The sequence below is a fragment of the Mytilus galloprovincialis genome, chromosome 13 (genome assembly GCF_965363235.1).
Source record: "Mytilus galloprovincialis chromosome 13, xbMytGall1.hap1.1, whole genome shotgun sequence".
In the NCBI taxonomy this organism is placed as follows: Eukaryota; Metazoa; Mollusca; class Bivalvia; order Mytilida; family Mytilidae; genus Mytilus; species Mytilus galloprovincialis.
The window spans coordinates 28,041,229-28,066,516 of NC_134850.1; the positions used below are offsets into that span (position 1 = coordinate 28,041,229).

Below are 25,288 nucleotides of genomic sequence, written 5' to 3' on the forward strand. Positions count from 1 at the left end.
ATATCGCAGTAATCTCGTTCTTTAGGGAATTGTTTTTTTAAGTTTAAATCGTGTTCTTTGATACGTTTGACAGCCAGTGGATCTGTTGGTCTTGAAGAGCTTCTCTCTCGAGTAAACATAACATAGTAACCGTTAATGGAAGTTGGATATCAAAATCAAATCAAGTGAAAATTTAGATTTTAGCACAATGTCTTTTATGTCAACAGAAATAGATAAATTCCCATTTCATCATTAAACATGTTTAATAAATCGTCGAGAGTGTCACTGTGGAACATTTGCAGCTTTTGGAGTGGAAGATTACATGAAAACACAGAGGAATTTCCTAGAAAAACGATCCATTTTCTACACCGTATGGTGGTTACAAGATCGATCAGCATAGCAATTTTCACATGCAAAATTCAATTTAAAACCGTTTTCTAAAACATTGTAGATTTTGATTTACAAGTAAAAAAAAGGTTATTTGTTCATAAAATCTAATACTTTTCAGCATTAATGAAAAATCAATTAAAAAGAGATTATATCTTCCATTTCACTTGTCAAATATAAATTAACGTACGAAGCACCTCAGTTTTTTATTCTCACCAAACCGTTAACGTCAAGTAATTTTCTTAAAACTAGTAAAAAAAAATTCACAACAGGAATTTGTTTTAGCCATACATCAAAGAAAAGATGTGGAAACAGTAAATTAGAAAAAATAATAATTAGAAGTCCTATATAAAAGATGCGGGATGTATAATAACTACGCAACTACGTTCGTTCGGAAAGGGGACGTAAAATCCATAGGCTGGTTCTATCCCTTATAACATACGGGTATCAGAACCAAACAGATAAAGGACTGGGAACCATTCTAGTTAAATCCTGTGCCTCGTTCAGAGATACTGTCTCTTTTTCTTGAACGTTAAAGAGGAATACTTTTAACATCTCTTTGAAGATCCGGGTATTTATGTCTTGTCCGTAGATGCCGTGTTGCAAGGGAAAATTTTATATTTACTCACATTCAATTAAAACAAAATTCAACCTTTTCATCCCGTTCGACTCACTTTACAGAATATACCAATTATCGCAATTATAGGTATGTTGTTCTCATCTCCTGAATATGCTTGATGCATTTGCAACTGGACGTCAAAGTGAACAAACTACAAAACAATTGCTTTTAATGTGTTAGACCACTTTCATTTTCATTTTACGCTGTAGCTGTGACACGGTAGCAGAATTTATCTGTATTGAATCATAGGCTAGCAACGTCAAGATCACATTATATGTTTTCAGTATGCAAAAATTGTGACAATTTACTTTTGTGCTTGCAACAGTTCTCAAGGGGTCTCATTGACTTGTGACAAGTTCAAATTTTATGTTTACAATCACTCCAAATGCTGTGACATATATTTGTTTTGTTTTGTTTTTTTCCCATTTTATTTTCCCATGTTATCAATTGGCTGTGCAGTATTTCATACATTTACACACCATTATGTACTTTAAAAGCTCGTACACAGCGATTAATATAAAAGAGAAGATGTGGTATGATTGCCAGTGAGACCACTATCCACAAAAGACCAAAATGACACAGACATTTACAACTATAGGTCACCGTACGGCCTTCAACAATGAGCGAAACCCATACCGCATAGTCAGCTATAATAGGCCCCGATAAGACAATGTAAAACAATTCAAACGAGAAAACTAACGGCCTTATTTATGTAAAAAAATGAACGAAAAACAAATATGTAACACATAAACAAACGACAACCACTGAATTACAGGCTCCTGAGGCAGTTCTTTATAATTATAGTGTTAGTGCTCTTTTGTCATTGGCCTTTGCCAATCATAGTGGGACTAAACATTTATTTACATTGCTTTTTATCATTCAAAATAGCTTCCATACCAATTGCTTATTTATTCATGTACCTTTTTGTTGCAGGTGTGCTCTTGCTGTCTGCTGTTGGATATTTCTATGGCGATCTTTCTGCTACTATGCGTGTCCAACAAAACAAACTTCAGAACACATTCTTTTATCCATGGGGACTAGCGGTTTCCGCTTCCGGTGCTTTTATTATATTAGTAAACGGTTTACTGGTGACCATGTTCACATGTCTTAGAAAAACTATACCAAGACGGAGACGTACTGAAAGTTACTTGATAGTGACAACGAAAGAAAACATTCCAAATTCCGAGCCGCTTCAGTGTGTAGACGACTACGACCCTCCCGATTACAATGACGTAGAAGATGACGAGAAGTCGGATCAAAGTATGGTGTGAAACGATTAAAATGAAAGTAGGAAAAACATTTAACATTAATCGAGTGCACCGTCCGAAAAAGCAAGTGCCATAATGAATGTAACATGCATGTTCTAATGATTTTAAAGGAATACATGTAGATAAGAGTTGGAGTCTTGCATTTGATAAAGATTAACAACCTCGGATCGTGTATGCACCTCGTATAACACGTGTACCAGTTTGGATTTCAATTTGGCGAACTGGAAAATAAAAATTCTCAAGAACAATAGCCGATACACAATTTTGCCTTGATTGACATCATCTGCCTTGTCATCTAAGTGAACTATTTGAATATCATGTAAAAAAGATGTACTTAAATAATAAAAACAAGAAATCGAACAGAATGACCACTGCATATCATATCTGATGGTCATCCTATTGATGGGTGTTTTTATTTGATAACAACATGCATGTATATATTTTTCTTTTGTCATCCACAATCTTAAACATACCTTTAAGTGTGTCTGATCTAACCAAAACCATCCACTGCAAATATTAGAGGCTTTGCATTTTTACTAGCCAAGGGTTACGATCCATTCCACTCCTCCCTAAGTGAGGGGAGTGGATCTTGACCATAGGCTAGCGAAGATGAGTATGACGTAGCCTTAAGAAAAGTTGTAATATAATTATTAAAGTGATTGGTAAATAAAAATTGTCAATCAACATTTTGGTACCATAACAAAAGAGTTTAAAGCCTCATGTCCGGACTTTTCTGACTTCCATTTGAACCCCTCTTACAAGACTTTATTGTACTTTACTTATTCCGTCAACCAGGTGGGTTGAAATGTTAAGTCTTCAGAACGTTTACATTGATCAAAGATTTTGTTTTGTTCAATGAAAGTTGTTAATGGCAAAATAATTGCAAAAAAGATAGATTGTTGTTTTTGTTATAGGCTTGGTTTGCTTGATTTTAACAAAAGATGTGTACTAATTATATGATATTAGAATCATTTGTTTAACATGCTACAATTTGTTTAATACTCTTAGGAAGTTTTACACTGCCAGAGAGGCGATTTGATTTGATTTTTTGTGGTACAGATTTGATGTGGTTGAATATCAAATAATATTAAAACTTGTATGTCATAAATCATGATTCAAATGCATATAAAAAAAATATCTAAATCAACACAGATATGTGTTTACAAACAATTATGTAATAAAGATATATATTTTTTGAATTGATTTTGAAATACTTTGACAACTATAGTATGAATGATCACATCTTTTAAAAACAGAATTTGGTAAAAAGGTGTGGGGGAGGGGGGGGGGGGGGCTCTTTGTTGTTGTTATAAAAATCAGAAATCATTTTTATTAAAGGGATTAAATTTGATTCAAGAAATATCTAACTGATACAACACCAAAAAAATCCATTGGGGATTTCGGCTGTTGTCTGCTCTATGGTCGGGTTGCTGTCTGTTTGACACATTCCAGATTTCCCTTCTCAATTTTATTGTTAAATTTCAATTGAAAATGTCCTTTGACTAGTGAGTTAGAACGAATATGCATACGAACGTGTCAAAGTCAACTGAAACAGTGATTTTTGCCTATATTTGGTACATAATTTGGTGGAAAAAAAATATTGAAAAAAATTTACCCAAATCAAATAAATCAGTTGAAATGAAATACATGATATTTTTGTAATAATTGCTTTATTTTTATTAGGGGTTAGAAATTTTGCAGTCAGGATAAACTGCATGTACAAATGAACATAAAAATGTATGACTGGTATTGTACAATACTTTAGCCATGTGAGGATTTGTTTTGATTAATAATTTAAATATTTAATATTTAACAAGCAACTAGAGTGGCATGTTATTTATATTTTATTTGTTATAACCAGTGCTATTGCTAAAAGTGCTATGAGTGCAGTTTGATTTTTTTATGTATGTTAAATATATATAATGTACAATTTTGCCTGTGAATTTTTTTATGGCTGGACCTAATACATTGTAACAGTAAAATGTTTTGGATGAAGTTGGCTTTTTCCCGAATGTTGAAGCAATGTTTTAGCATATACATTAACATTTGTTTTGTTTAATTCGGATTGTAAAGTTCATTGGTTTTTGCATTAATTTAAACATCATTTTTTTTTCAATTACCATATTAGACAAGTTGTTTTCTTGTTTAAGACAAGAAATGCAGAACTGAATGATTGATCCCTGGAAAATGAAGTTTGATATAAGTTCCCTGTTACTCTTCATCCTTTTATTATTTTTTTACAAATGATCGAAATACAAGAGGCATTTATATTTTGTTTGTTCATGTATATGAAAAGACTTGATTTTATTTGTTTTTTTTTCCTATATTAACTTTGTTTTGCTTTATTTTTTCTACTTGTTTGTTATAGAAATACTGGAGGATTTCTTGTTATTTTCATAGTAACACAATTTTTGGGATAAATTAACTTTTGTGTATGGCTAGTCTTAAACATTCAGCTCTTTGAATGTTTTCTATTTGTTGATTTTGGGATCCATAAAAAGTTTCCTATTTACAAGCAGTAAGAATCCACCATTGAAAGTATGTTATAATGCCTCAATTGTGATTCTTGGAAAAATCGTGAACTTTCAGTGGTATTTTAAAACTATTTGTATTTTCATGAATCATGTATTATTTTGCAACTTGTAAAATACATTAACAACATTCCTTGCCTTTTCCACGATTATCCAAATTATTTTGTGTTCAAAATATATATGTAATAAAAGATTTAAGACAACAAATTATTTATTTTTTTAAGTGACACAATTGTGAAATTTATTACAGAGACTTAGTTACAAATGTTTCAGAACTCTACACTGGTACCTGTATCTGTACATGCCGTATAAGGAACTATACACGATTCTAGATATAATACAGAGTATTCGTTTAGCGTTTTGATTTCCAAGTTACCATTAGATTGAAGTTTGATTTCTTAAACTCTAGTGGCAAAATGTTTATGCATATTCAAGATGAGAACAAATGCTTAGTTAGTACGAAATGTATGTCGATTAGAATGGAGAGCTCGAATTATAAAATGCTCCTGTAATAGAGGATTTAAGATAGAGGGAGAAGTTTAAACTTGCAACGGGCCACTTATGGAAACCTCATTTAGTTATTTCAAGGAAGCATAAACAAACAGTGAGCATGGCAGCAGATTTAACGTTCCCATGCCATACCGGGTATAGCTTCAGTATTCAAACATCACACATATGGCCAAATGGACGCCTAATTTTAGCAACAAACACAAACTAGAGGCTCTAAAGAGCCTGTGTCGCTCACCTTGGTCTATGTGAATATTAAACAAAGGAAACAAAGGAAACCACTGTTCACGACGTACCTACGATAGACATTTAAACTGTGGGGTCACCAAAGGTTTCTTAACGCCTTTAATTATAAAATAATTCGAAAAATTAATCAGGAATAACCTTTGTGTTTTGATTTATATAATTGATATAAATCAAAATATCGTGTTATTTCTGATTAATTTTTCTAATTACTTTATTTAGGTGTTGAGAACCTTTGGTGACCCCATAGTTTAAGTGTCTTTAAAAAGTACATAGTGAGCATTGGTCGTTTCTTACAAACGTTCACCTAAATTGTCCCAGTCAATGGATGATTTTAATGTGTCAATCAATGGCCACAGCTACACTGTTTTGAATTTCATTCTAATAACCAAAAAAAGTAAAATTTCCTTCAAATTACCATTTTAGGGGCAGCAACCCAACAACGGGTTGTCCGATTCATCTGAAAATTTCAGGGCAGATAGATCTTGACCTGATAAACAATATTACCCCGTCAGATTTGCTCTAAATGCTTTAGTTTTTGAGTTATAAGCCAAAAACTGCATTTTACCCCTATGTTCTATTTTTAGCCATGGCGGCCATCTTGGTTAGTTGGCCCGGTCACCGGACACATTTTTTAAACTAGATACCCCAATGATGATTGTGGCCAAGTTTGGTTTAATTTGGTCCAGTAGTTTCAGAGGAGAAGATTTTTGTAAAAGTTAACGACGACGGACGAAGGACGACGGACGCAAAGTGATGGGTAAAGCTCACTTGGCCCTTTGGGCTAGGTGAGCTAAAAAAAGATGTCAAGGGTGATTTCTGGAAATTCGTCATGTCAGTAAAAACTAGCAACAACATGGGCAAAAATAAAAATGACGGAAGGACAAACCAACAAGAAAAAAGCATTACATATAAATCTAAAGACTGAGAAATACAAACCCCAATAAAACCAAGGGTAAACTCCGTGTGATCCGGAAGGATTTTCTGTTGGACATGTAGCAGACGTCGTCTTACTCCATCAAATAAACACGCGGTAAAAGTCGTTATCGGTTATGTCACACTCGAGGGAAATATGAAGAGATTGTGGCTACGACAAGTGGAACATGTTCGTGGTCATAAGGGACGCGCATATAACCCCAAAACAGTATATAATAGATACCACATATACAGGCAATGCTGGAAAGTTGATTTATTATAGACATGTAAAGTATTCACAACGAGAAAGTGGAACATTTTCTTCTGACCTATATTTTAAACAAAAAAGATTTTGAAGAAATGATGCACAACTTTTCTAGAAATAGTGAATGTGTAGAAAGCTGTCCGAATACCTACAGTTGTCTTTTTGGTTTTGTATTGTTCGGTAACTGTTTCATAAATGTACAAGTCACATCCATCTTCGGTTGTTTTTGCATACATTAGAACTTTTTGATTTTAGATAAATGCATTAATTAGATTTGCATGTGGTTTTTCCCCAAACTAAACATGCAAGCGGAAGAAGTTTTGAAAATGTATAAAGAAATAACCAAATTGATTAATGTCAAAATTCTGGATACCAAGAAATTACAAGACAGCATTATGTCATAAATCAAATCATTAGTTTCAATTCAGAAATTAGGGGAAGTTAGAGCATCTTTAAGAAATCTCATTCTTTCTTCTATAGAATTATTTGAGGTAAAAATGACATTAATTTGGAAAACTGTCAAATAAATGTTTCCCTGCTGCCAATTATATTATAAAATATCTGAAATTATACATTGAATGAAAAGACAAAAGGGAATTGTTTCTGATTAATCATAAGACATTGAAAGTCTTGATCTGAAAGTTGTTGCGAATAAAACTATAATTTGCCCTAATTGACAAGAGAAAAATTTCAAAATCAGGCATCGGTTTTGTAAAGTTTTCATCAATTTTCAACTGTATCTTTCATGATAACATTTGACATACAAAAGATGATAATACAGAACATTTACCTACATTTAAATATTAGCTATAACTGCCAAAGTTAAAAAAGTAGGTCATGACAGTCTTTCAATATAATAATATTATGTTTATGCAAATAGTTCTGTGTTGTTAGTTGAACTGACATCTTCGTTACCATTGACAGAAGGTCAAATGTATACAAAAATCTGTGTGAGATATTAGCCAAACAAAGCAGGGAGAAGCAGATTTAACAAAACATTTGCTTATGAAATTTACATGTTTTGAAACATGTTTCGTTTTATGTTCACCTAGCCCAAAGGGCCAATATGAGCTTTTGCTAACATTTGGCATCTGTAGTGTCGTCTTATATTAAGTGTTCCAAATCGCAGAACAATTTCGCTGTTATATCTTCCTTAACTACACTTGTGCTACTTCCAGTGTTTATATGGGTTTATATGTGTTTTCAGTGTTAAAGTCATATATCATCGGATGGTGTATAACATGTATAAACGATGTTCAGAATTTTTAACGTCATTTACAGTCATTGGTATTCTGGTAAGCCAGTGGAGGATCCAGCAATTTTAAAAAGGGGGGTTCCCAACCCAGAGTAAAAGGGGGGGGGGGTTTCCAACTATATGCTCCCATTCAAATGCATTGATCGACCAAAAAAGGGGGGGTTCCAACCCCCGGAACACCCCCCACCCCCCACCCCTGGATCCGCCACTGTAAGCTAACCCACACTTTACACTTCTCTGATAGTAAAGTAGTGTTTCCTTGTATGTCTTGTCTGCTTCCGTTTTCTAACAATTTCATTGAGTTGCTTCTTGTTGTCTAGCGTGTGTTACACTTAAATAAACTTTCTGTTACTCATGGATTATATACTTCCGTTGTTATCTTGTAGGTCTCTATCATGTCGCCTCCTAGCCTTCTTTTAGGAACTTTCAATCGTTCTACGAATGACAGATCTTTGAGATTGGGTAATATTCTGTTGCTTTACGTTGGACGTTTTTGACGTTTCTCGGTACCTTTCTCTTAGCATGGGTTCTTAATACACCACCAGCATATTCAAGATGGGGACAGGCTAATGTCTCAATGACAGAAGAAGGTTTTATAATCCTAATATTTTAATGTTCTTCTGATAATTCCAACGCTCTGTATTGAATTGAAGACCGTACTTTGGCCTATGATGGTTTACTTCTACAAATTGTGACTTGGATGGAGAGTTGTCTCATTTGCACTCATACATTACCACAGCTTCTTACATCTATAATGTTTTTTTGTTGTTGACCTGTATCGGTATATGTTAGTCGTATTTCAGTTTGCCATGGAAACCATAGTCAACCCTACACGTTTCTCAGATTTAATTGTTTCTATTGCAGTTTCAGAATCCTTCGTATGTAGACTTTTTATATATTTCAATTATAGGAGTTATAATCTATTAATGATTATTTTTATTAAATTTTTTTAAACTATTATAGAAAACAGAAATGGGATATAAATGTACCTGTATTTTCTTGAAAAAAAGTTTTTGATTGAGGTTAACAAACTATTACAATTGATAAAAAAAACCAAACATACCCCTCCAAAACAGGATGAATGATCAATGCGTTTTCTGATGAATATTTCGTTCCATGGTTATGAGAAGTAAACTGTAACAAAGAGGCAAACTATTTCAAAGGGATATTTAAACTCATTAGTTGGAAACAAACTGACAATACCATGACAAAAATACGACGAGTTAAGTAAACGCGTAAGCTGAAACCAGGGACAGACTGTCCATGATGCAATCTAATCTTGAAAATCGTAAATTAGCTACTGCGAATTTCCAGCGCATGACTGTTTTTTGTCCATATTCGGAGTATCTAAAACCTTGGTTAGACACCGTTTATTCATGAAAATAATTGACAAAGTGTGTTCCTTTTAATGATATCATTTCACACACCTTATATTGAAATAATATCGATATTTACAGCTCATAAAGAAATATAAATCTGTTATTTTTGTCTCCAACATAATTATCAGTGTGATGAAAATGGAAACAATACCATGTGAAGCAATTCAAGACTAATTTAACGCATTTACGAGGGAGAAATACATTACCAGTTTGATATGCGAGAAAAGATTACAAGTTGTTCGAGATAATACGAGATTTTGATTAAATTAGGGATGAATTATGCTGGTTAAAATGACAGTTCTCAAATGGCACCTTTCAGAATTTCTTGTAATTCTATCTGTTTGAGTCCATTAAATGTGTTTTAGAATTGTTCTTTTTTCTGGTTAAAGAATTAAAAGTGGTAAGAGTTAAGCAGTTAGAGATGTTTAGATAAACCAACACTGACTCAAAAGGAGACACATTACGTAAAGAAGATCTGTAGCAATCTGGTTCATATAATACTATTGGCGAGGAAGAATGCTTATATGTTTTGGAGTATAACTTCCACTTTCACTGAACTAGTACACATTTTTGTTTAGGGGCCAGATGAAGATTACCTTCAGGTTCGGGTTTTTCTCGCTGTGTTGAAGACCCATTGGTGGCCTTCGGCTGTTTTCTTCTCTTCGGTATGATTGTTGTTTCTTTGATAAATTCCCCATTTCAGCTCTCAATTTTACTTTCGGGTTCCGCCGTTTGAAATTAATTGAAGATATTTACTTGAGGTCGTCGTAATTTATGTTTTTAGTTTTAAGTTTTTAGCCCAACAAAATGTCATGCTGTAATTGTGATTCACATGATGTTTTGTTTACCTCTTTGTTTAAAAATGCTCACAACTACTACAAAACAAAAGGTACATGTAGGTTATACAAGGATAAAGGGTTCGTGGTTCATTTAGACTCTGACTTGAAAAAGTGTATACAATGGACAAGGATAGAGTTATCGCAATGTAACAGGTAACCTACCTTGTACCTCAAGGATCATTTGAAATAGAGAAAGAGTTCACAAATCCTTATAGTGGAGTTTTAAAGCAAAAATCTTCTTTTCCACCTTCGAGCTAATTTTAAGGAAATAGAAAAAAATGGTTACATTTATGCAAATGAGCAATTTATAAATCTTGCAACAGCATTTGAAATTAATACAATACGTAGTACTATTACTAGTTGAAATACTTTTTTCTGATTTTTTACAATACAACTACACATGTAGAAATTGTGTTCTTATCTCTCACATATAGTTTTTTTTAATTTATTGTATGCTTTTTTTTAATGCTAAAACGATATTCGTCTGAATACAACTTAATACAAAATTATAAAATTTAAAATCAAGATAGAATGTTTATTCAAAATAGAACCTGTCACACTTCGATTATATTTTTTTGAAAGAATGCCATTCTTGTGAATAGTGTACTTGATTAAACCGAAAGAAATCTTTAAGTAAATACATGTATAAATGCAACAAAATGTAGATGTTTATTTTCAGTAAGAGTTTTCCGGCGGGACCTTCAAATTAAATGCTGTAAAATTTTGAACAACTGAAAACGAAGCGATAATAAGAGAAATTTTCCTTAAAGAGATTTATTCATTTAGCTTCGTAAAAGCTTTTTTTCAAATAAATATTTTATAAATTGTAAAGTGTTGCTTAAGTGCATGAACAGAACCGCTTCATTTGCCAAAAACCTTTTTATAAATTCAAACTAAATGTTTTTCAGGAAAACGGACTTCCTTCACTAATTATGTTTTCTTCTTACTCTAATGAGTAAATGCACCGCTTCCTTTGGTATTTCCACTAACATGGCTTTGATTTTAAGGAATCGATAAATGCTCTTACGCAATTATTGAAATAGAGCATACAATTTTTTTCTTTGTTTCATCTTATGGTAAAATTTAAAGTGATGTCATTTATTTTTAATCCTTTGAAAGGTGAGGATTAAATAATTCTGACTTCGTTAAATAAGAAGGTTCACGAAGGATTAGTTCTGATCCTCAAAATTTCAGTGACACATTTATTCATCGATTACACAAAGAACTTTAAGACTATAGTAAGTTTCATCTATAGATTTAAAATCGAAAAGAAGATGAAACCTAAAGGAAACTGATTTTCATTTTTAGCGAATCATGATTGTACTTCTACGAACAAAAAGGTCCCATCACCTCTTTTTGGTGTAAAATCTGGATACTTGAAGGGTTGTATGTCAATAAATGAAAATAGATTTTATTTACTTTACATTTTCGGGACGTCGGGATCGGGTGTTTCTCAGCTCGAGATTTCGGGATTGATCCTTTCGGGATCCGGGTATTCTTTTTTCAAATTTTGAGATGTCGGTATTCAAATTTCTTTAAATTCGGGACCTCGGGATTTCATGTTTTTAAGAACGGGATTTCGGGATCAGGGCCCCTCCGATCCCCTCTTTCAAGTGTATTATAAAAGCAACTTAATTATTTAATTTATATAAGAGGAGATGTATACCGTTTACATTGTGCATAACTGAATAAGTTAATCAGATTATCAAATATTAATAAATATGGTTTGCAAATTTCTTTACTTAGAAGTCAACAGCTGATAAATCGTGAATTCTTTAAACACTTAGTCTTAAGTTTTTAAAAGTATTAATTATATATTAAATTTTAATTGAAATCATCTTGTAACGAAATACTACTAAAATCGTTCTGGAGGAAAAACATTCTGCTCTTTGGTCGGGTTGTTGTCTCTTTGACACATAATAATTCCCCCATTTCCATTTTCAATTTTACAGATAAAGATAGATAACTCGAGTTTAAAAAATCTTCTCGCTTGGCATTATGTTTAATATAATATGTATTTGCTGATCGTTGATGATAGTATCATTCATTAAATGTTATTTCGTTTGAAATTTCACTCGAGTACTTTATTTTAATCATTTGATACAAATATTCTCCTGTATATTGTAGCGGCGTGTGTATACAAGTTTATTTAAATACATTTTATCGGACCAGGTTTCAAAATCTTCGATCATTTTGCCAAACTTTTCACTGAGTGAATAGATATCCAGTTTAGGGATGGTTATGAACCCTTTGAGTAAAAAATAACTACACCTTCTTTCGAAAGACGAATCACTGTATTAGTTTATTTGTCAGGGTTTGCATAACAATTAAATATCTTAAAGGAAATTATGAATTGAAGAAGGTTTCTAACTTTATTTCCATCTGCCCACTCATGATTTTAGTCATCTCTTTGTGTTCATTGTCCGAACGATTGCTTATGTTATACCCAGTCACTAGAAATCATAATTCGTGCCGGCTATCTGTCCCTGAATGACCGAAAATATACTAAAAAAAGGTATTGTTTATAGTGGGTTCTGATATTATGTTTCATGTGATGGGGCGCCGGACCTAATGAGTACCAACTGCCACCAAGTAAAGAAATTATGCCTCCGAAATCTCCTGATAGTGATTCCGCCCAATATCGTTAGATTCTGAGTACCACACATGGTAAAGGCCCTTTTTATTAGTGTTACATAAAATTCTATTTAAGAGGTCACTGACAAGATAATGAATCTAAGGTTTGTAACTGAAATTCAAATTACAACTTTTCTCCTAAATATTCAATTATATCAATAAACAATTTTCTTATTAAGTAAAATATTTTATTCTATGAGTGTTATTATATGTAATATAAGATTTAACAGATTGTGCTTTAAAACAAATTAAATTGTGTCAACAGTGAATTTTAAAGGGACGTCACTCAAACATACTTTTTCATTGCATTTATTAAACGGAATCCGATACTTATTAAACGCAAATTATGACATTTAGATACAGATAAGATATTTTATCAGTAAATATCCAAACAACCAGTTTGTTACCAAATTCATACACAAATAAACAATACAAAATACAATGTAACGTTCTTCACGATATACAGAGATACCAGACGCGGCTTGTTTGTCAGATTGACTAATTTATGGGTGGTGGAGATTGAAGGAGGATGCCCAATGCTTATAGAGCTTTATAATATAATAAATACAAAGAATTTTTACAAGTCTAACTCAAACTTTGGCATTTAACAGCCGGCCTTAAGACCCAGGGGCGGATCATTAACAAGGGGGGGGGGGGGGTCCAGGGGTTTGAAACCCCTTTTATTGACAGTCGATGATTTTGAATGCGGACATATTATTGGAAGCATCACCCTTTGTCCTTGGTTGAAACCCTCATTTTGTAATGGCCGGATCCGCCTAGTAAAAGTAGATGGGTCTCCCTACTAACATTCTGGATCTGCATCATTGAAGACGGACAAAGGTACAAATCAAGCCAGATTTTTTTTAATATAAAAACACTGTGTATTCAGTATGCTACATGCATTTGAAAATATGATTTAAAAATCTAGCTATGAACCTTGTAAGCCGGAGTACTCCGAGGAAACCCCTGACCTCCAGCTGAAAAAACTGACAGACGTGAATCCAAAAATAAAAAGATGGTTTTAGAACTTTCACCAAGATAACATAGAAGAAAAATTAAAGGGGGAAAAGGGTTGTTCCTGTCCATTTTAAAAGTTTAACCTCTTGTGGTTCACGAGGAAAAAATATAGAAGACAAGACAAAACTCAAAACAAGTTCTTCGAATCAACAGACCCTCCATTACTACTGTATACAGAGTTGCACTAAATGAACGTATAAAAGGAAAGCAGTTCCATTACGTAATTCTAAATGTCGGGATTTTTCCCCACTATGTATATGTGGTAATTGTTTCTGACCTGTTCTTGAGATTCACGAGGACAAATATAGCAGACAAGTTAAAATTTAAAACTAGTCCTCCTACAGACCTTCTTCTTAAAACTTACCGAACGTAGGAAAGGAAAAAAGTTCCAATTACGTCATTCTACTGACAAGAATTTGTTCCGCGATGTATATATGTGGTCATAAGTTTTTACATGACTGTCTGTCCTTGCGGGTAATGAGGACAAAATATAGAAAATAAGACAAAAATCAAAACATGTTCTTCCACAAACCCTCATACTACTGTGTACAGATCTGTACTAAATGAACGTATAAAAGGAAAGCAGTTCCATTACGTAATTCTAATGGTCAAGAATTGGTTCCACGGTGTATATGTGGTCATTATTTCTGACCTGTCCCTTTGGTTCATTAAGAACAAGTGTGATAAACAAGATAACGAGTGCCTTGGTCAACGATCTGAGATAACTATGTGGTAGAACCTCCTTTCAAGACAATCCCGGTATATACGAAGAGGTAGGATAAATTTAACCTGTATTTCATTTATTCTTTATATTATGACAGCTCAATATATGTATTTTAAATTTTTCTAGATAGGATTGTGTCGGATTTCAAACATAACATTGATGGATAATTGTGTAATTGGCAATCATACCTCACCTCCCCCTCCCCTCTTCCCTAAAAATGAAATGTTAGCTTACGTAAGCAATAAGAATTACTAGCTGTGATTCAAGAAAATTTACCGGCAACCAGAGCATTCATATATGAATTCAGAGATTGTATACAGCACATACATATTTTTTTTCAGATTAAGAACAGACATGTTTCCTTTAGTACTATTAATTATTTGTACACTTCATGGTTTTATTGAAGCTAAAACTAGTACAGGTATGTATGTATAGAAATAAAATAAAAAAATGTTTAATTTAAGCAATTACGGACCCTTGCGGAATTAAAAATTCATACTGATTTCCAATTTTTTTAAAGACAAAACAGTTACACAGCATTATTAGAATAATTAACAGCGTGCATACGAAATGTGAGAGAGACAAACTGTTAAAAGGGGAGATAATTTAATGATACAAAAGATATTTTTTTACTTCCCTTTGTATAGTTTCTTATTATGTAGATAATAAAGAATGGTCATGATACTTTAATTATTAGGGACTGGTTCAGAGAACATTGTATCAAAACCGCAGAATAATAGACTAATAAAATGAAGAGTAAAGAAATGTGGGCTGCTTATATCTATAAGTTAAAAACTAATAATTGACAAATAAATAAAGGATAAAGAAAAATGTTATTTCCCTTCATAACCTTGAACACTTTTTATCTTAGACTTAATATTGCGGTCCAAATAGGGTGATATTTTGCATTTATTTATACTTACAAAGATTTTAGCTCAGGATTTTAGTCTGAGGTTACAAAGCCACCTTTGAAGATACACCAAGTATCTTCTGAGCAAATAAAACATTTGAATAACAAAGTTTTGAACATTTGTATAGTTCACACGTTCTTTCAAAATGAGACGGCGGGTCGCAAGGTAGACTGCGTAAGCTCCTGAGGTCACAGATATGATTTGACCATGTTGGAGCCACAAGTTTTAATGAACACTCTAATAGGTTACACTGCAACAAGAGAAAATACAACATACATGCAATATTACAATAGCACATAGTAGTTAGATAAGTCCACGAATTATCTTTAAGTACAACTAACCTGTAAAAGAGGGTCTGGTAGGGGTTTACAGAAATGTGGACCACTGTGGACCACAAAAGAAAAAGAAATAAAGAATAGAGAAACATTGAATGCTTAAATAGAAAAAAAAGAGAAAAATGGGCACAAAATAAAGACTACTGCAGAGAAAACCGACATAAATAATTAAACAAAGCAGACACAATGACCGTATCAGATTCCTAAATTATCTGGTTAGCATATCTTAAAGTACTACCAGGGGTGTGGAAATATTTGTTGTGAGCACTTGTCCCTGGGCAAGTAAAACTATAAATTTTACTTGTCCGGAAAAAGAGTTACTTGCCCTGATGATCCCAATAAATATTGAAGTATTTCTTGTTAGCTAATATGTGATTCTTACTTAGCACTGTTAAAATTGTGCCTCACAAACAAATGAAATCCATTTGTCTATATGTGTAAAAAAAATTTAGAAAAGTAAGAAATGGGTTAACATCAATGGGACAGAAACCTAACAGCAAACCAACCAATGAAAAGACATGTAAAGGACAATTTTGCAGCAGTTTTTGAATAAAGATTGTAGCCAAGTAGGTACATATACTCAATTAGAGGAGAGGACAGTAATTGAAGAAATGTAAACTAGTAAATAATAGATAAACTATTGATGTTGTGGTGATTCTCTAAACTGACACTCTTGTTATTGATTATTTATTATTGTCTTGATGATCAATTAAAGCGTCCCTTTTAATTTACCACTTCGACAACAAATAATATTGACCTTTCATCAATAAATAAGACAAAAACTTAATTTATTTTGCGAATTTCCATCCTAGATAGCCAGGGGCAATCTGATATCCACAATGTCTGAAATTCTCTGTTTTTTATTTTAAATACTCTGTGTCCTCCATTTGCGTTTTATGTTTTCTACTCGACTCATTACTCTTTTTGTCTTGCTTGCCCGGCTTATTATTTAAAAGTATTTATCAATCTGAATTTCAATACAAAATTTAAAGAAATGTCACACTTCCGGTAAATGATGGATAAAACCTAATCAATGATCCTAGGTCAATGGACAAAGCCAATGCAATTTTACGTGACTTGGGTTCGTATACTTATTTTAATTTATTTTGGTAATCCATCTATTTCCGGTATTATGTAATATTTATCGTCATGAACATCGATGTTTTTACTAGCTGACCATAATGGGTTCTTTTACATAAATTAAACATTTTTATATGTTTTGAAATCAATTTTATATTTTTGTTGGAATTGAACTTTGTTTTGTATATTTTTTTTACTTGTCCACGGGCAACCAAGACAAAAATAATTACTTGTCCGGTTGTTCAAATGTACGAGTCGGGCGAGTCGGGCATAGCATTTCCACACCCCTGACTACTGACCTATATAATCATGGAGACATAAACAAAATAGACTGTATTTCAAATGGTAACGCACTTTACATCAGTACGTAGTCAATATGTCATGCTTCATATTATTATGTGTTATATCAAATAATTTTGATGGAATTATACAATGTGTCAATTTTATTACAGACCAGGTAGAGAGGTCATGTAAGTAAATCTTAATTATTATGATACTTTTGCAAACAAGTTGATATTTATTATTTAACCATATTTACATTGGTATGAACAATTGTGGGTGAAAGGTATTAAGCATGTCAAGTTTTCTATGGTCATTGCGGGTTTATGATTTTGATTTTTTTTCGGTTTCTATATTTCTTTTTTTATCTGAGTTAACATTATCCTGCAAATACCATATCTAACAGTGTGAGAACCGTACTAAACAGATCGAATGTATTTTCAACTAGAGTACAATCAAATTCAATTCAGGAACAATAGCTTTTGTCGAGTACAATTAGTATTGATCAGACTCTAGCTAACTTGATCGAGTATAGTTCAAAGTATCGACCATACTCTAGCTTGATCGAATATAGTTCAAAGTATCGACCATACTCTAGCTTGATCGAATATAGTACAAAGTATCGACCATACTTTAGCTTGATCGAGTATAGTACAAAGTATCGACCATACTCTAGCTTGATCGAGTATAGTTCAAAGTATCGACCATACTCTAGCTTGATCGAGTATAGTACAAAGTATCGACCATACTCTAGCTTGATCGAGTACAGTTCAAAGTGTCAACCATATTCAAGCATGATCGAGTACATCTAAATTATTTTATCAACAAAACTCTTGTTTGAGTTTCACATTGGCTAATCCGGTGACGTTTGTGTTGCTTTAACTCAGTGAAGATCTCTTTCTTTATTCACTGGTGGCTAATTTTCTCATTGGCAATCACACCATATATATATATTTATATCGAGTAAATAGCAGAGGGAAAACAAAAAACAAAACATCTTATCGCCATTATGACCAATCAAGGAAAAACAGTTACTCAGAGAACTTGTTAAGGTCAAGTAAAGCAATGCCTTAGAGGTCATTAGCCATGAACTAAGGGATGAAAAAGTTTAGAAAGTGGACATTCCTAAATTTTGATACTTATAGAGGTAATTTTTATAAGACAGATTAAGGTATTTGAAAATGCTTTGCTCGATGTGTTCATGATGGTATAAACATGTGTTTATGAAAAGTTTTATGCAAGGAATATTGTTTAAACAAGGCCACAGATAGCTTCAACTAGTTTGAAAAGATTTGTAAATTTAGAACTTGCCCAGATAGGAATAAAGAACTATAATTTGTATTCATATGGTTCTATCATGCCCAGATAGGAATAAAGAACTATAATTTGTATTCATATGGTTCTATCATGCCCAGATAGGAATAAAGAACTATAATTTGTATTCATATGGTTCTATCATGCCCAGATAGGAATAAAGAACTATAATTTGTATTCAAATGGTTCTATCATGCCCAGATAGGAATAAAGAACTATAATTTGTATTCGTATGGTTCTATCAGTCCCGCGACCAGTCATTCGGTTCAAGCATGAAATACCGGTTAAGCCCAGACCATTTGGAGGAGTATTTTGAAAACGAATCCCTTGGCATAGCAAGATTGTAAAAAGAAAAATTTGCACTTAGAATGAAATTCAAAACAGTGTGGCTGTGGCCATTGATTGACACATTAAATTCATCCATTGACTGGGACAATTTACGTGAACGTTTGTCTGTAACGACCACTGTTCACGACGTACCTACGATAGACATTTAAACCATGGGGTTACCAAAGGTTTCTTAACACCTTTAATTATAAAATAATTCGAAAAAATAATCAGGAAAAACCTTTATGTTTTGATTTATATAATTGATATAAATCAAAACATCGTGTTATTTCTGATTAATTTTTCGAATTACTTTATTAAGGTGTTGAGAACCTTTGGTGACCCCATAGTTTAAGTGTCATTAAAAAGTACATAGTGAGCAGTGGTCGTTACATACAAACGTTCACGTAAGTTGTCCCAGTCAATGGATGAATTTAATGTGTCAATCAATGGCCACAGCCACGCTGTTTTGAATTTCATTCTAAATCATGATGAAAACGTCTATTCTTAAACACAAAATGCAGGAACGATGGTGTGCAAAAGTTTTCGCTAGTGAAAAAAAAAGCGTAGAAACAGATGAAAAGGAACAGTCAATCCGCAAGAAATACTTCTCCCCCAGAATATCAAATAGTCGAACCCTTTCAAATACGGCATATGTAAGGGAACGACCATTTAACTTCACAAGGGGGGTATGTTTTTTTTTTCCTAAACATATATTCTGATTCCCTAATTGATGGAAAAAAAGTATTCTGTTCAAGCGGAGGACACAAATAAAATTATTCTGACTGAAACAAAAACCATATCCTCTTGAAATTAAATGGTTGCTCCCTTATATCTAACACTGATTAAAATCTTCTGTTACAGTACACGATTGTAAAATCCATTGTATTGCAAATGACTTTTGTATGAAATTCAATGACTTATTAGTATTATTATTGTTACAATTTACAGCACGATTTTGCAGTTGTAAGTAATTTTTATTAAATAATTTCATAATTAATGTCAAGCTGTTATTTTTAAATACTTGTTCTTGTACTTATGTTTTATGTTCACAGTCTATTTATTTTATGGTTAGAGATACAGAAAAAGACTTCTAAGTAAACGGGATAAAAATTTAGAACATGAAGACACAAATTCATCGAAATAATCATGTGATAATACTGAACCACGAACATTTGGCCATGATAATTCAATACATGTCTGATTGGCTAACGACGATGCAGCACTAACAACAATATTACAGCAGTCCTGAAATTTTTCCAAAGATACTGAAAATAAAATATACGAACAAGATAAAATGAAATTGTATTGACATATATTAATAAGGCACAGCAATATACTTCATCAGTGTCACTCCCTTTTCTATATGTTGTGTGTTAAAATGTCACAAAACAGCAGTTCCTTCATAACATAATTTTTAAGTGGAAAACATAATTTGTAGTATTATTTCCACTGGAGCAAATATAACAGCATTTGTTTCTAATAAAATAAAGGGTTTAGAACATGACTATATTCAAACGGGAACAGATATGAGGGCACTGTTTATAACAAAGTTTTCAGCTATGCTTCTGTTTGGAGGAAACATATACTAGTACATTGACAAAAAGAGCATACTCACTCTTATCGCTATTTTGAGAAATTTTCCTGTCATCTTACGGACTTATAATTTCCTTTCTCAGCACAGTAGAGTGATATGAAAAAAAATTATCACGTGAAGCTGGGGTGCACGTGCCGTTGTCAATGTGATTTTCAACGTCGTCATATTAAAATAACGATAAACAGATTATCATTGATTATCTCAAGGACGTATATGTTAGTTATACATGTACGTCTTTGATTATCTCAACTCGATTGCTTTTCTTACTTTTGCCGTACCGACTCAAATGAGAAAATATGTTGAGATAACCAACGATAATTTATAAATACAGTTTATGTATATTGAGATATCAGCTTTATATTGATACTAAATGAGGGTATCTTGTTTTATTTATTTTTTATTTTTTCACAGTTTGCAAGTACAATCCGTGTAAACATGGGGTTTGTCACAACTTCTTTTTATGGTTTGGATGTACATGTCACAAAGGTTATGAAGGACACTTATGCCAACATGGTAAATCGTATTTATATCAAGATTATGTTATTGTACCATTATATAAGTACATAAGATGTATGTTTCAGTATAATACGTTATTCTGATTGGCTAACTGCTTATTTCGCGTTAATCCTTAAGCAATTACATAACACAATAAAATTTATCATTCATGATGACACGTGGTCTCGCAATAAAGTGTACATGTGAAAAAATAAAAACCATTTTCATAAACATAGTTGTATCAAATTGAAGCTGTTGTATATAAAATTCGGGTTACTATATATATTAACAATATCAGGTGAAGTGTGAAAAAAATATATATTTTATTTGGATTCAGCACGCCTTGAAACTGTAAAGGTGGTCGATAATCCTTGTATTTCCCTTGTTTATAAGCTTGGAATGATACAAAAAAGTTTATATTGTATATTAATAATTTGGTTTACAATTATTATTGGACTGGTCATTTTAATATGACGACATAACACTTACTTATTAAGGTATCATTCTTGCCAAGTTCGAATGGAACGTTAGAGTAAGATAAGATTGGAAATGTCTTATGTAACACCTGTTATGATTGGATATAGATTGCCGCCATTTAAACACGAGGAACCTTGGATTGGAGTAGTACTTGAGATGTTAACCGTTTATATGGAACTCTGGTCAGAATTCGGCTTCCATTCGAACTTAGCGCAAACTTTACATGTAACGCTAACACAGCTACCGGTTAAATGTACTGTTTAAACTACCATAATTAAAATGTTATGGTAAAACGAACGTTTAGTTACCCTTCATTCAGAGAAAGTTGCTTCCATTAATGTGTAAAGTTTTATTAACAATACATCCTAAACACTGCTTCCGTTAATACGAACGTTAACACCAGTCAGCATATTGTAACTATTAATTTGTGACGTTTTTGCTACAAGGAATACGGTTGATGTTAGTATATAATGTTTACACTACATTCAGAACCAGTGTTTTTCTGAGCTGTTGAGACAAAATGTTTTAAATTTGTCAATGTATTTTTGTTTTCTCTTTTCAGAGATTAACTGTAAGTTAAATTTAAACATTCTTTTATTTATTTCTTATTTTAGCATTTTGAAACCATAAGCCTCAACTTTCACTTAACAATGTGTTATACAAATTAGAATGAAATTCAAAACAGTGTGGCTGTGGCCATTGATTGACACATTAAATTCATCCATTGACTGGGACAATTTAGGTGAACGTTTGTATGTAACAACCACTGCTCACTATGTACTTTTTAAAGACACTTAAACTATGGGGTCACCAAAGGTTCTCAACACCTTAATAAAGTAATTCGAAAAACTAATCAGAAATAACACGATGTTTTGATTTATATCAATTATATAAATCAAAACATAAAGGTTATTCCTGATTAATTTATTGAATTATTTTATAATTAAAGGCGTTAAGAAACCTTTGGTGACCCCACAGTTTAAATATCTATCGTAGGTACGTCGTGAACAGTGGTCGTTACAGACAAACGTTCATGTAAATTGTCCCAGTCAATGGATGAATTTAATGTGTCAATCAATGGCCACAGCCACACTGTTTTGAATTTCATTCTATTGACAATCGGAAGTTTTTTAGTTTGTTATACAATATTTACAGCTTTGTGTTTTTCTATAAGTAAACTAGCATTCTATTTCCTCAGTTAATGATATCTTGATTATTCTGATTTTAATGTACATGATAATTTGTTGAACTTTTTATGAGAAACATTTCAAGTGTAATATACTATTGAAGAAAAGGTTAGTTAAATCGTATTAAGTAATAAGTATCAAACATGCTAGTATAGTCTATTAGCTTTGTAAAGCAAACACGCAGTCACACAGCTGACATATAATAATGATAAACGAGGTTTTTATTCAAACAAATTTTGCATTTAAAAAAATTCATAAACATGTTAAGTGCTTAATACATTCAATCATTGAAAACTCCAAAAACCGGGAATAGTACATACCAAAGGCTCAAAAAGACAATGGTGAACAAAACACACATGCCAAAGGCTCAAAAAGACAATGAAACAAAGGATAGAGCTTTCGATTATAAAGATGGTACCAAGTACGTACCTTGACTAAAATTCATTTGTTTCGTTTAATTTTTATAATTTTTTTTACAAGATATTTACTTTTACTTTTTGACAAAAATAGAAAATTAAAAAAAAAAAAAAACTTTAACCACATACTTTATCGGAAAATGTTTGACAAACACTAATTAAGATCATTGAAAAGCTAAATATTTCAATCACAATAGAACGTGATAAAAGCTGCACTTTTTATGTTTCATATTTACCTAAGTACATTAAAGAAGTAGGCAGCTTCAACTCTGCAAGTATCCACGTCATTTTGGTTAAACAAATCTATGATTAATCCAGATGCAGAAGAGAAGCCAGTTTAAGCTCAACTCAACTAGTAGCCTCCGTCATGTTGGTAATTAGAATATTTTGAATTACTTCAAATCTTGTTTTACAGATTGTAAACGCAGTCCTTGTAAACATGGAAGCTGTAAGAGTACTACATCCGGGTTTTCTTGTAAATGTAATAGAGGCTACACCGGAACACAGTGTGATACAGGTATTTATTGTCAATACGCAGGTGAAACGTCAAGTCTTTCATTGCTTAATATCTATTTTCTCACATAAGCGAACATTTTTTTTGTGTTACTGAACGTAGAATGGATTATCCAGTAAATTTTACAATAATTGTTCAGTGTTGCAAGTAAAGATAAACGAGGTTGGTATAAATAACATATCAATTCAGAATGTACCGAAAAAAAGTTTTCCTGTAAGATGTGGTTTTAAGCTGTGATGTAAAATTATACTGTCCCCTCTTTTGTTGGGCGTTGTTGATTTCTGTGTGTTTTTCTTCAGTTTATGCAATTATCTAAATGTGTAATTGTTACATATGGAACCTTTGCTAACAGCATATACGTTTAGTATGTCATCAATAAAAGTTTTTAGAGTTTGAGTGAAAAATGCGAAGATGCATTGGCAGTTAAGACGGCTTTTACCGAATAAATATTATTTAATCTGAGGAATAAAAAAAGATCGTCCTGTTTACAAGTTATATTTTAGATAATGAATAAATTGAAACCATTACTCGTTCTCCGATTCGACCAGTTTTGTGCAAGATGAGCTAAACTGGTCCCTTTGAGATTACTATATATAATGATTCAACGACTTCTCGTAATTATGAATATTTTATTTTTCAGCTCTAGATTGTAAGTAATATATAATTAACTACAACGTTTCAGAAGTCTTTGGTAATTGTTTCTGAGTTCTTTTGCTTTATATATTTTGACATCAGCCTTGTGTGGAATGGTATGTTTTTCCCTGAAGTACGGGACCTAATATTTTGCTTTATTTCTATTTTTTCAAACGCTTCCAAAATGATAATTAATTTAATTTTCTTCCAGTTATTACTGGTCAAGAAAGAATATTTGAATATCATATTTCTTTCAATGGTATATTCAAGAATCTGAAAAAGGGACCAATTTTTATAATATTCAGAAAAAAAGTCTCTTAGAATTGATATGATTTATAAAGAAATAGTCTCTTTTAGATTTTCAATATTTGAGACAGATGAGTTGGTTATTGCAAGGTGTTTGCAATTCGGCTTTAAACAATTCTTCCGTTCATTTAAAATTTATTTTTATTGCTTTTGCTGTTTTGATTTTGTAATAGTTATAATCCGATTTAATTTAACTATTATATTTCTAATTTAAAGCATGCTTTTAATGTTAACATTTAGATTGTTCACCGAATCCGTGTAATGGACAAGGGACATGCAGAAGCAGCCATACGGGTTTCACGTGTAAATGTAATGCAGGATACACGGGTTCTAAATGTCAATCAGGTATGTCGTGCAGGAACCTGTATGCAAATAAGAACACGTGATATGATTGTCACGTGATATGATTGTCAATGAGACAACTCTCCAACAGAGACCAAATGACATCGAAGTAAACAACTGTAGATCACTTTACGGCCTTCAACAATGTTTATTTTTTTATTTTGTATTTGAGAATGAATTGTTATGACAAGCAAAAGTATTAGAATGAATAAATAATTAAACAAATACAGTGAAATCTGACTCAACCGAATCCTGAATAAAACGAAAACCTATATAAAATAAATGTGTTCGTAAGCACCGTCATATCAAATTATGTGCGTTGTGAACCTGATAAAACCGTACACCGGTCAAAACCGAACAAAATCTTAAGTCTCGAAGAGGTTCGGTTTAAACAGGTTTCACTATACAAAAAACAATGTTATTTCGATCTCGGTTCATATAATAAACGAAAGTGAAATTTTGTCAACCATGATATAAATTGTTTTGTTTAATGAAATGTATTGATTTATAATT

At 32.3% G+C, this 25,288-nt stretch overlaps 2 long non-coding RNA genes and 1 other non-coding gene across 4 annotated transcripts in view; 2 read left to right on the forward strand and 1 right to left on the reverse strand.

The window, feature by feature from the left end:
- The window catches only part of LOC143057555 (uncharacterized), a 35,230-nt gene extending 30,239 nt beyond the window's left edge, over positions 1-4,991 (forward strand). For both annotated transcript variants that reach the window (XR_012972735.1, XR_012972736.1), the window contains exon 4: positions 1,919-4,991. This is a non-coding gene — a long non-coding RNA (uncharacterized LOC143057555). The remainder of the gene's footprint in view (positions 1-1,918) is intronic.
- Positions 4,992-12,742: 7,751 nt separating this feature from the next.
- On the reverse strand, positions 12,743-12,869 carry LOC143057964 (U11 spliceosomal RNA). The gene has a single exon (XR_012972888.1). It is a non-coding gene; the product is annotated as a U11 spliceosomal RNA (small nuclear RNA).
- A 2,032-nt stretch (positions 12,870-14,901) lies between these two features.
- LOC143056208 (uncharacterized) lies at positions 14,902-20,918 on the forward strand. The gene is made up of 4 exons (XR_012972251.1): positions 14,902-14,983; positions 17,341-17,358; positions 19,760-19,774; positions 20,817-20,918. It is a non-coding gene; the product is annotated as an uncharacterized LOC143056208 (long non-coding RNA).
- The last annotated feature ends 4,370 nt before the right edge of the window (positions 20,919-25,288 follow it).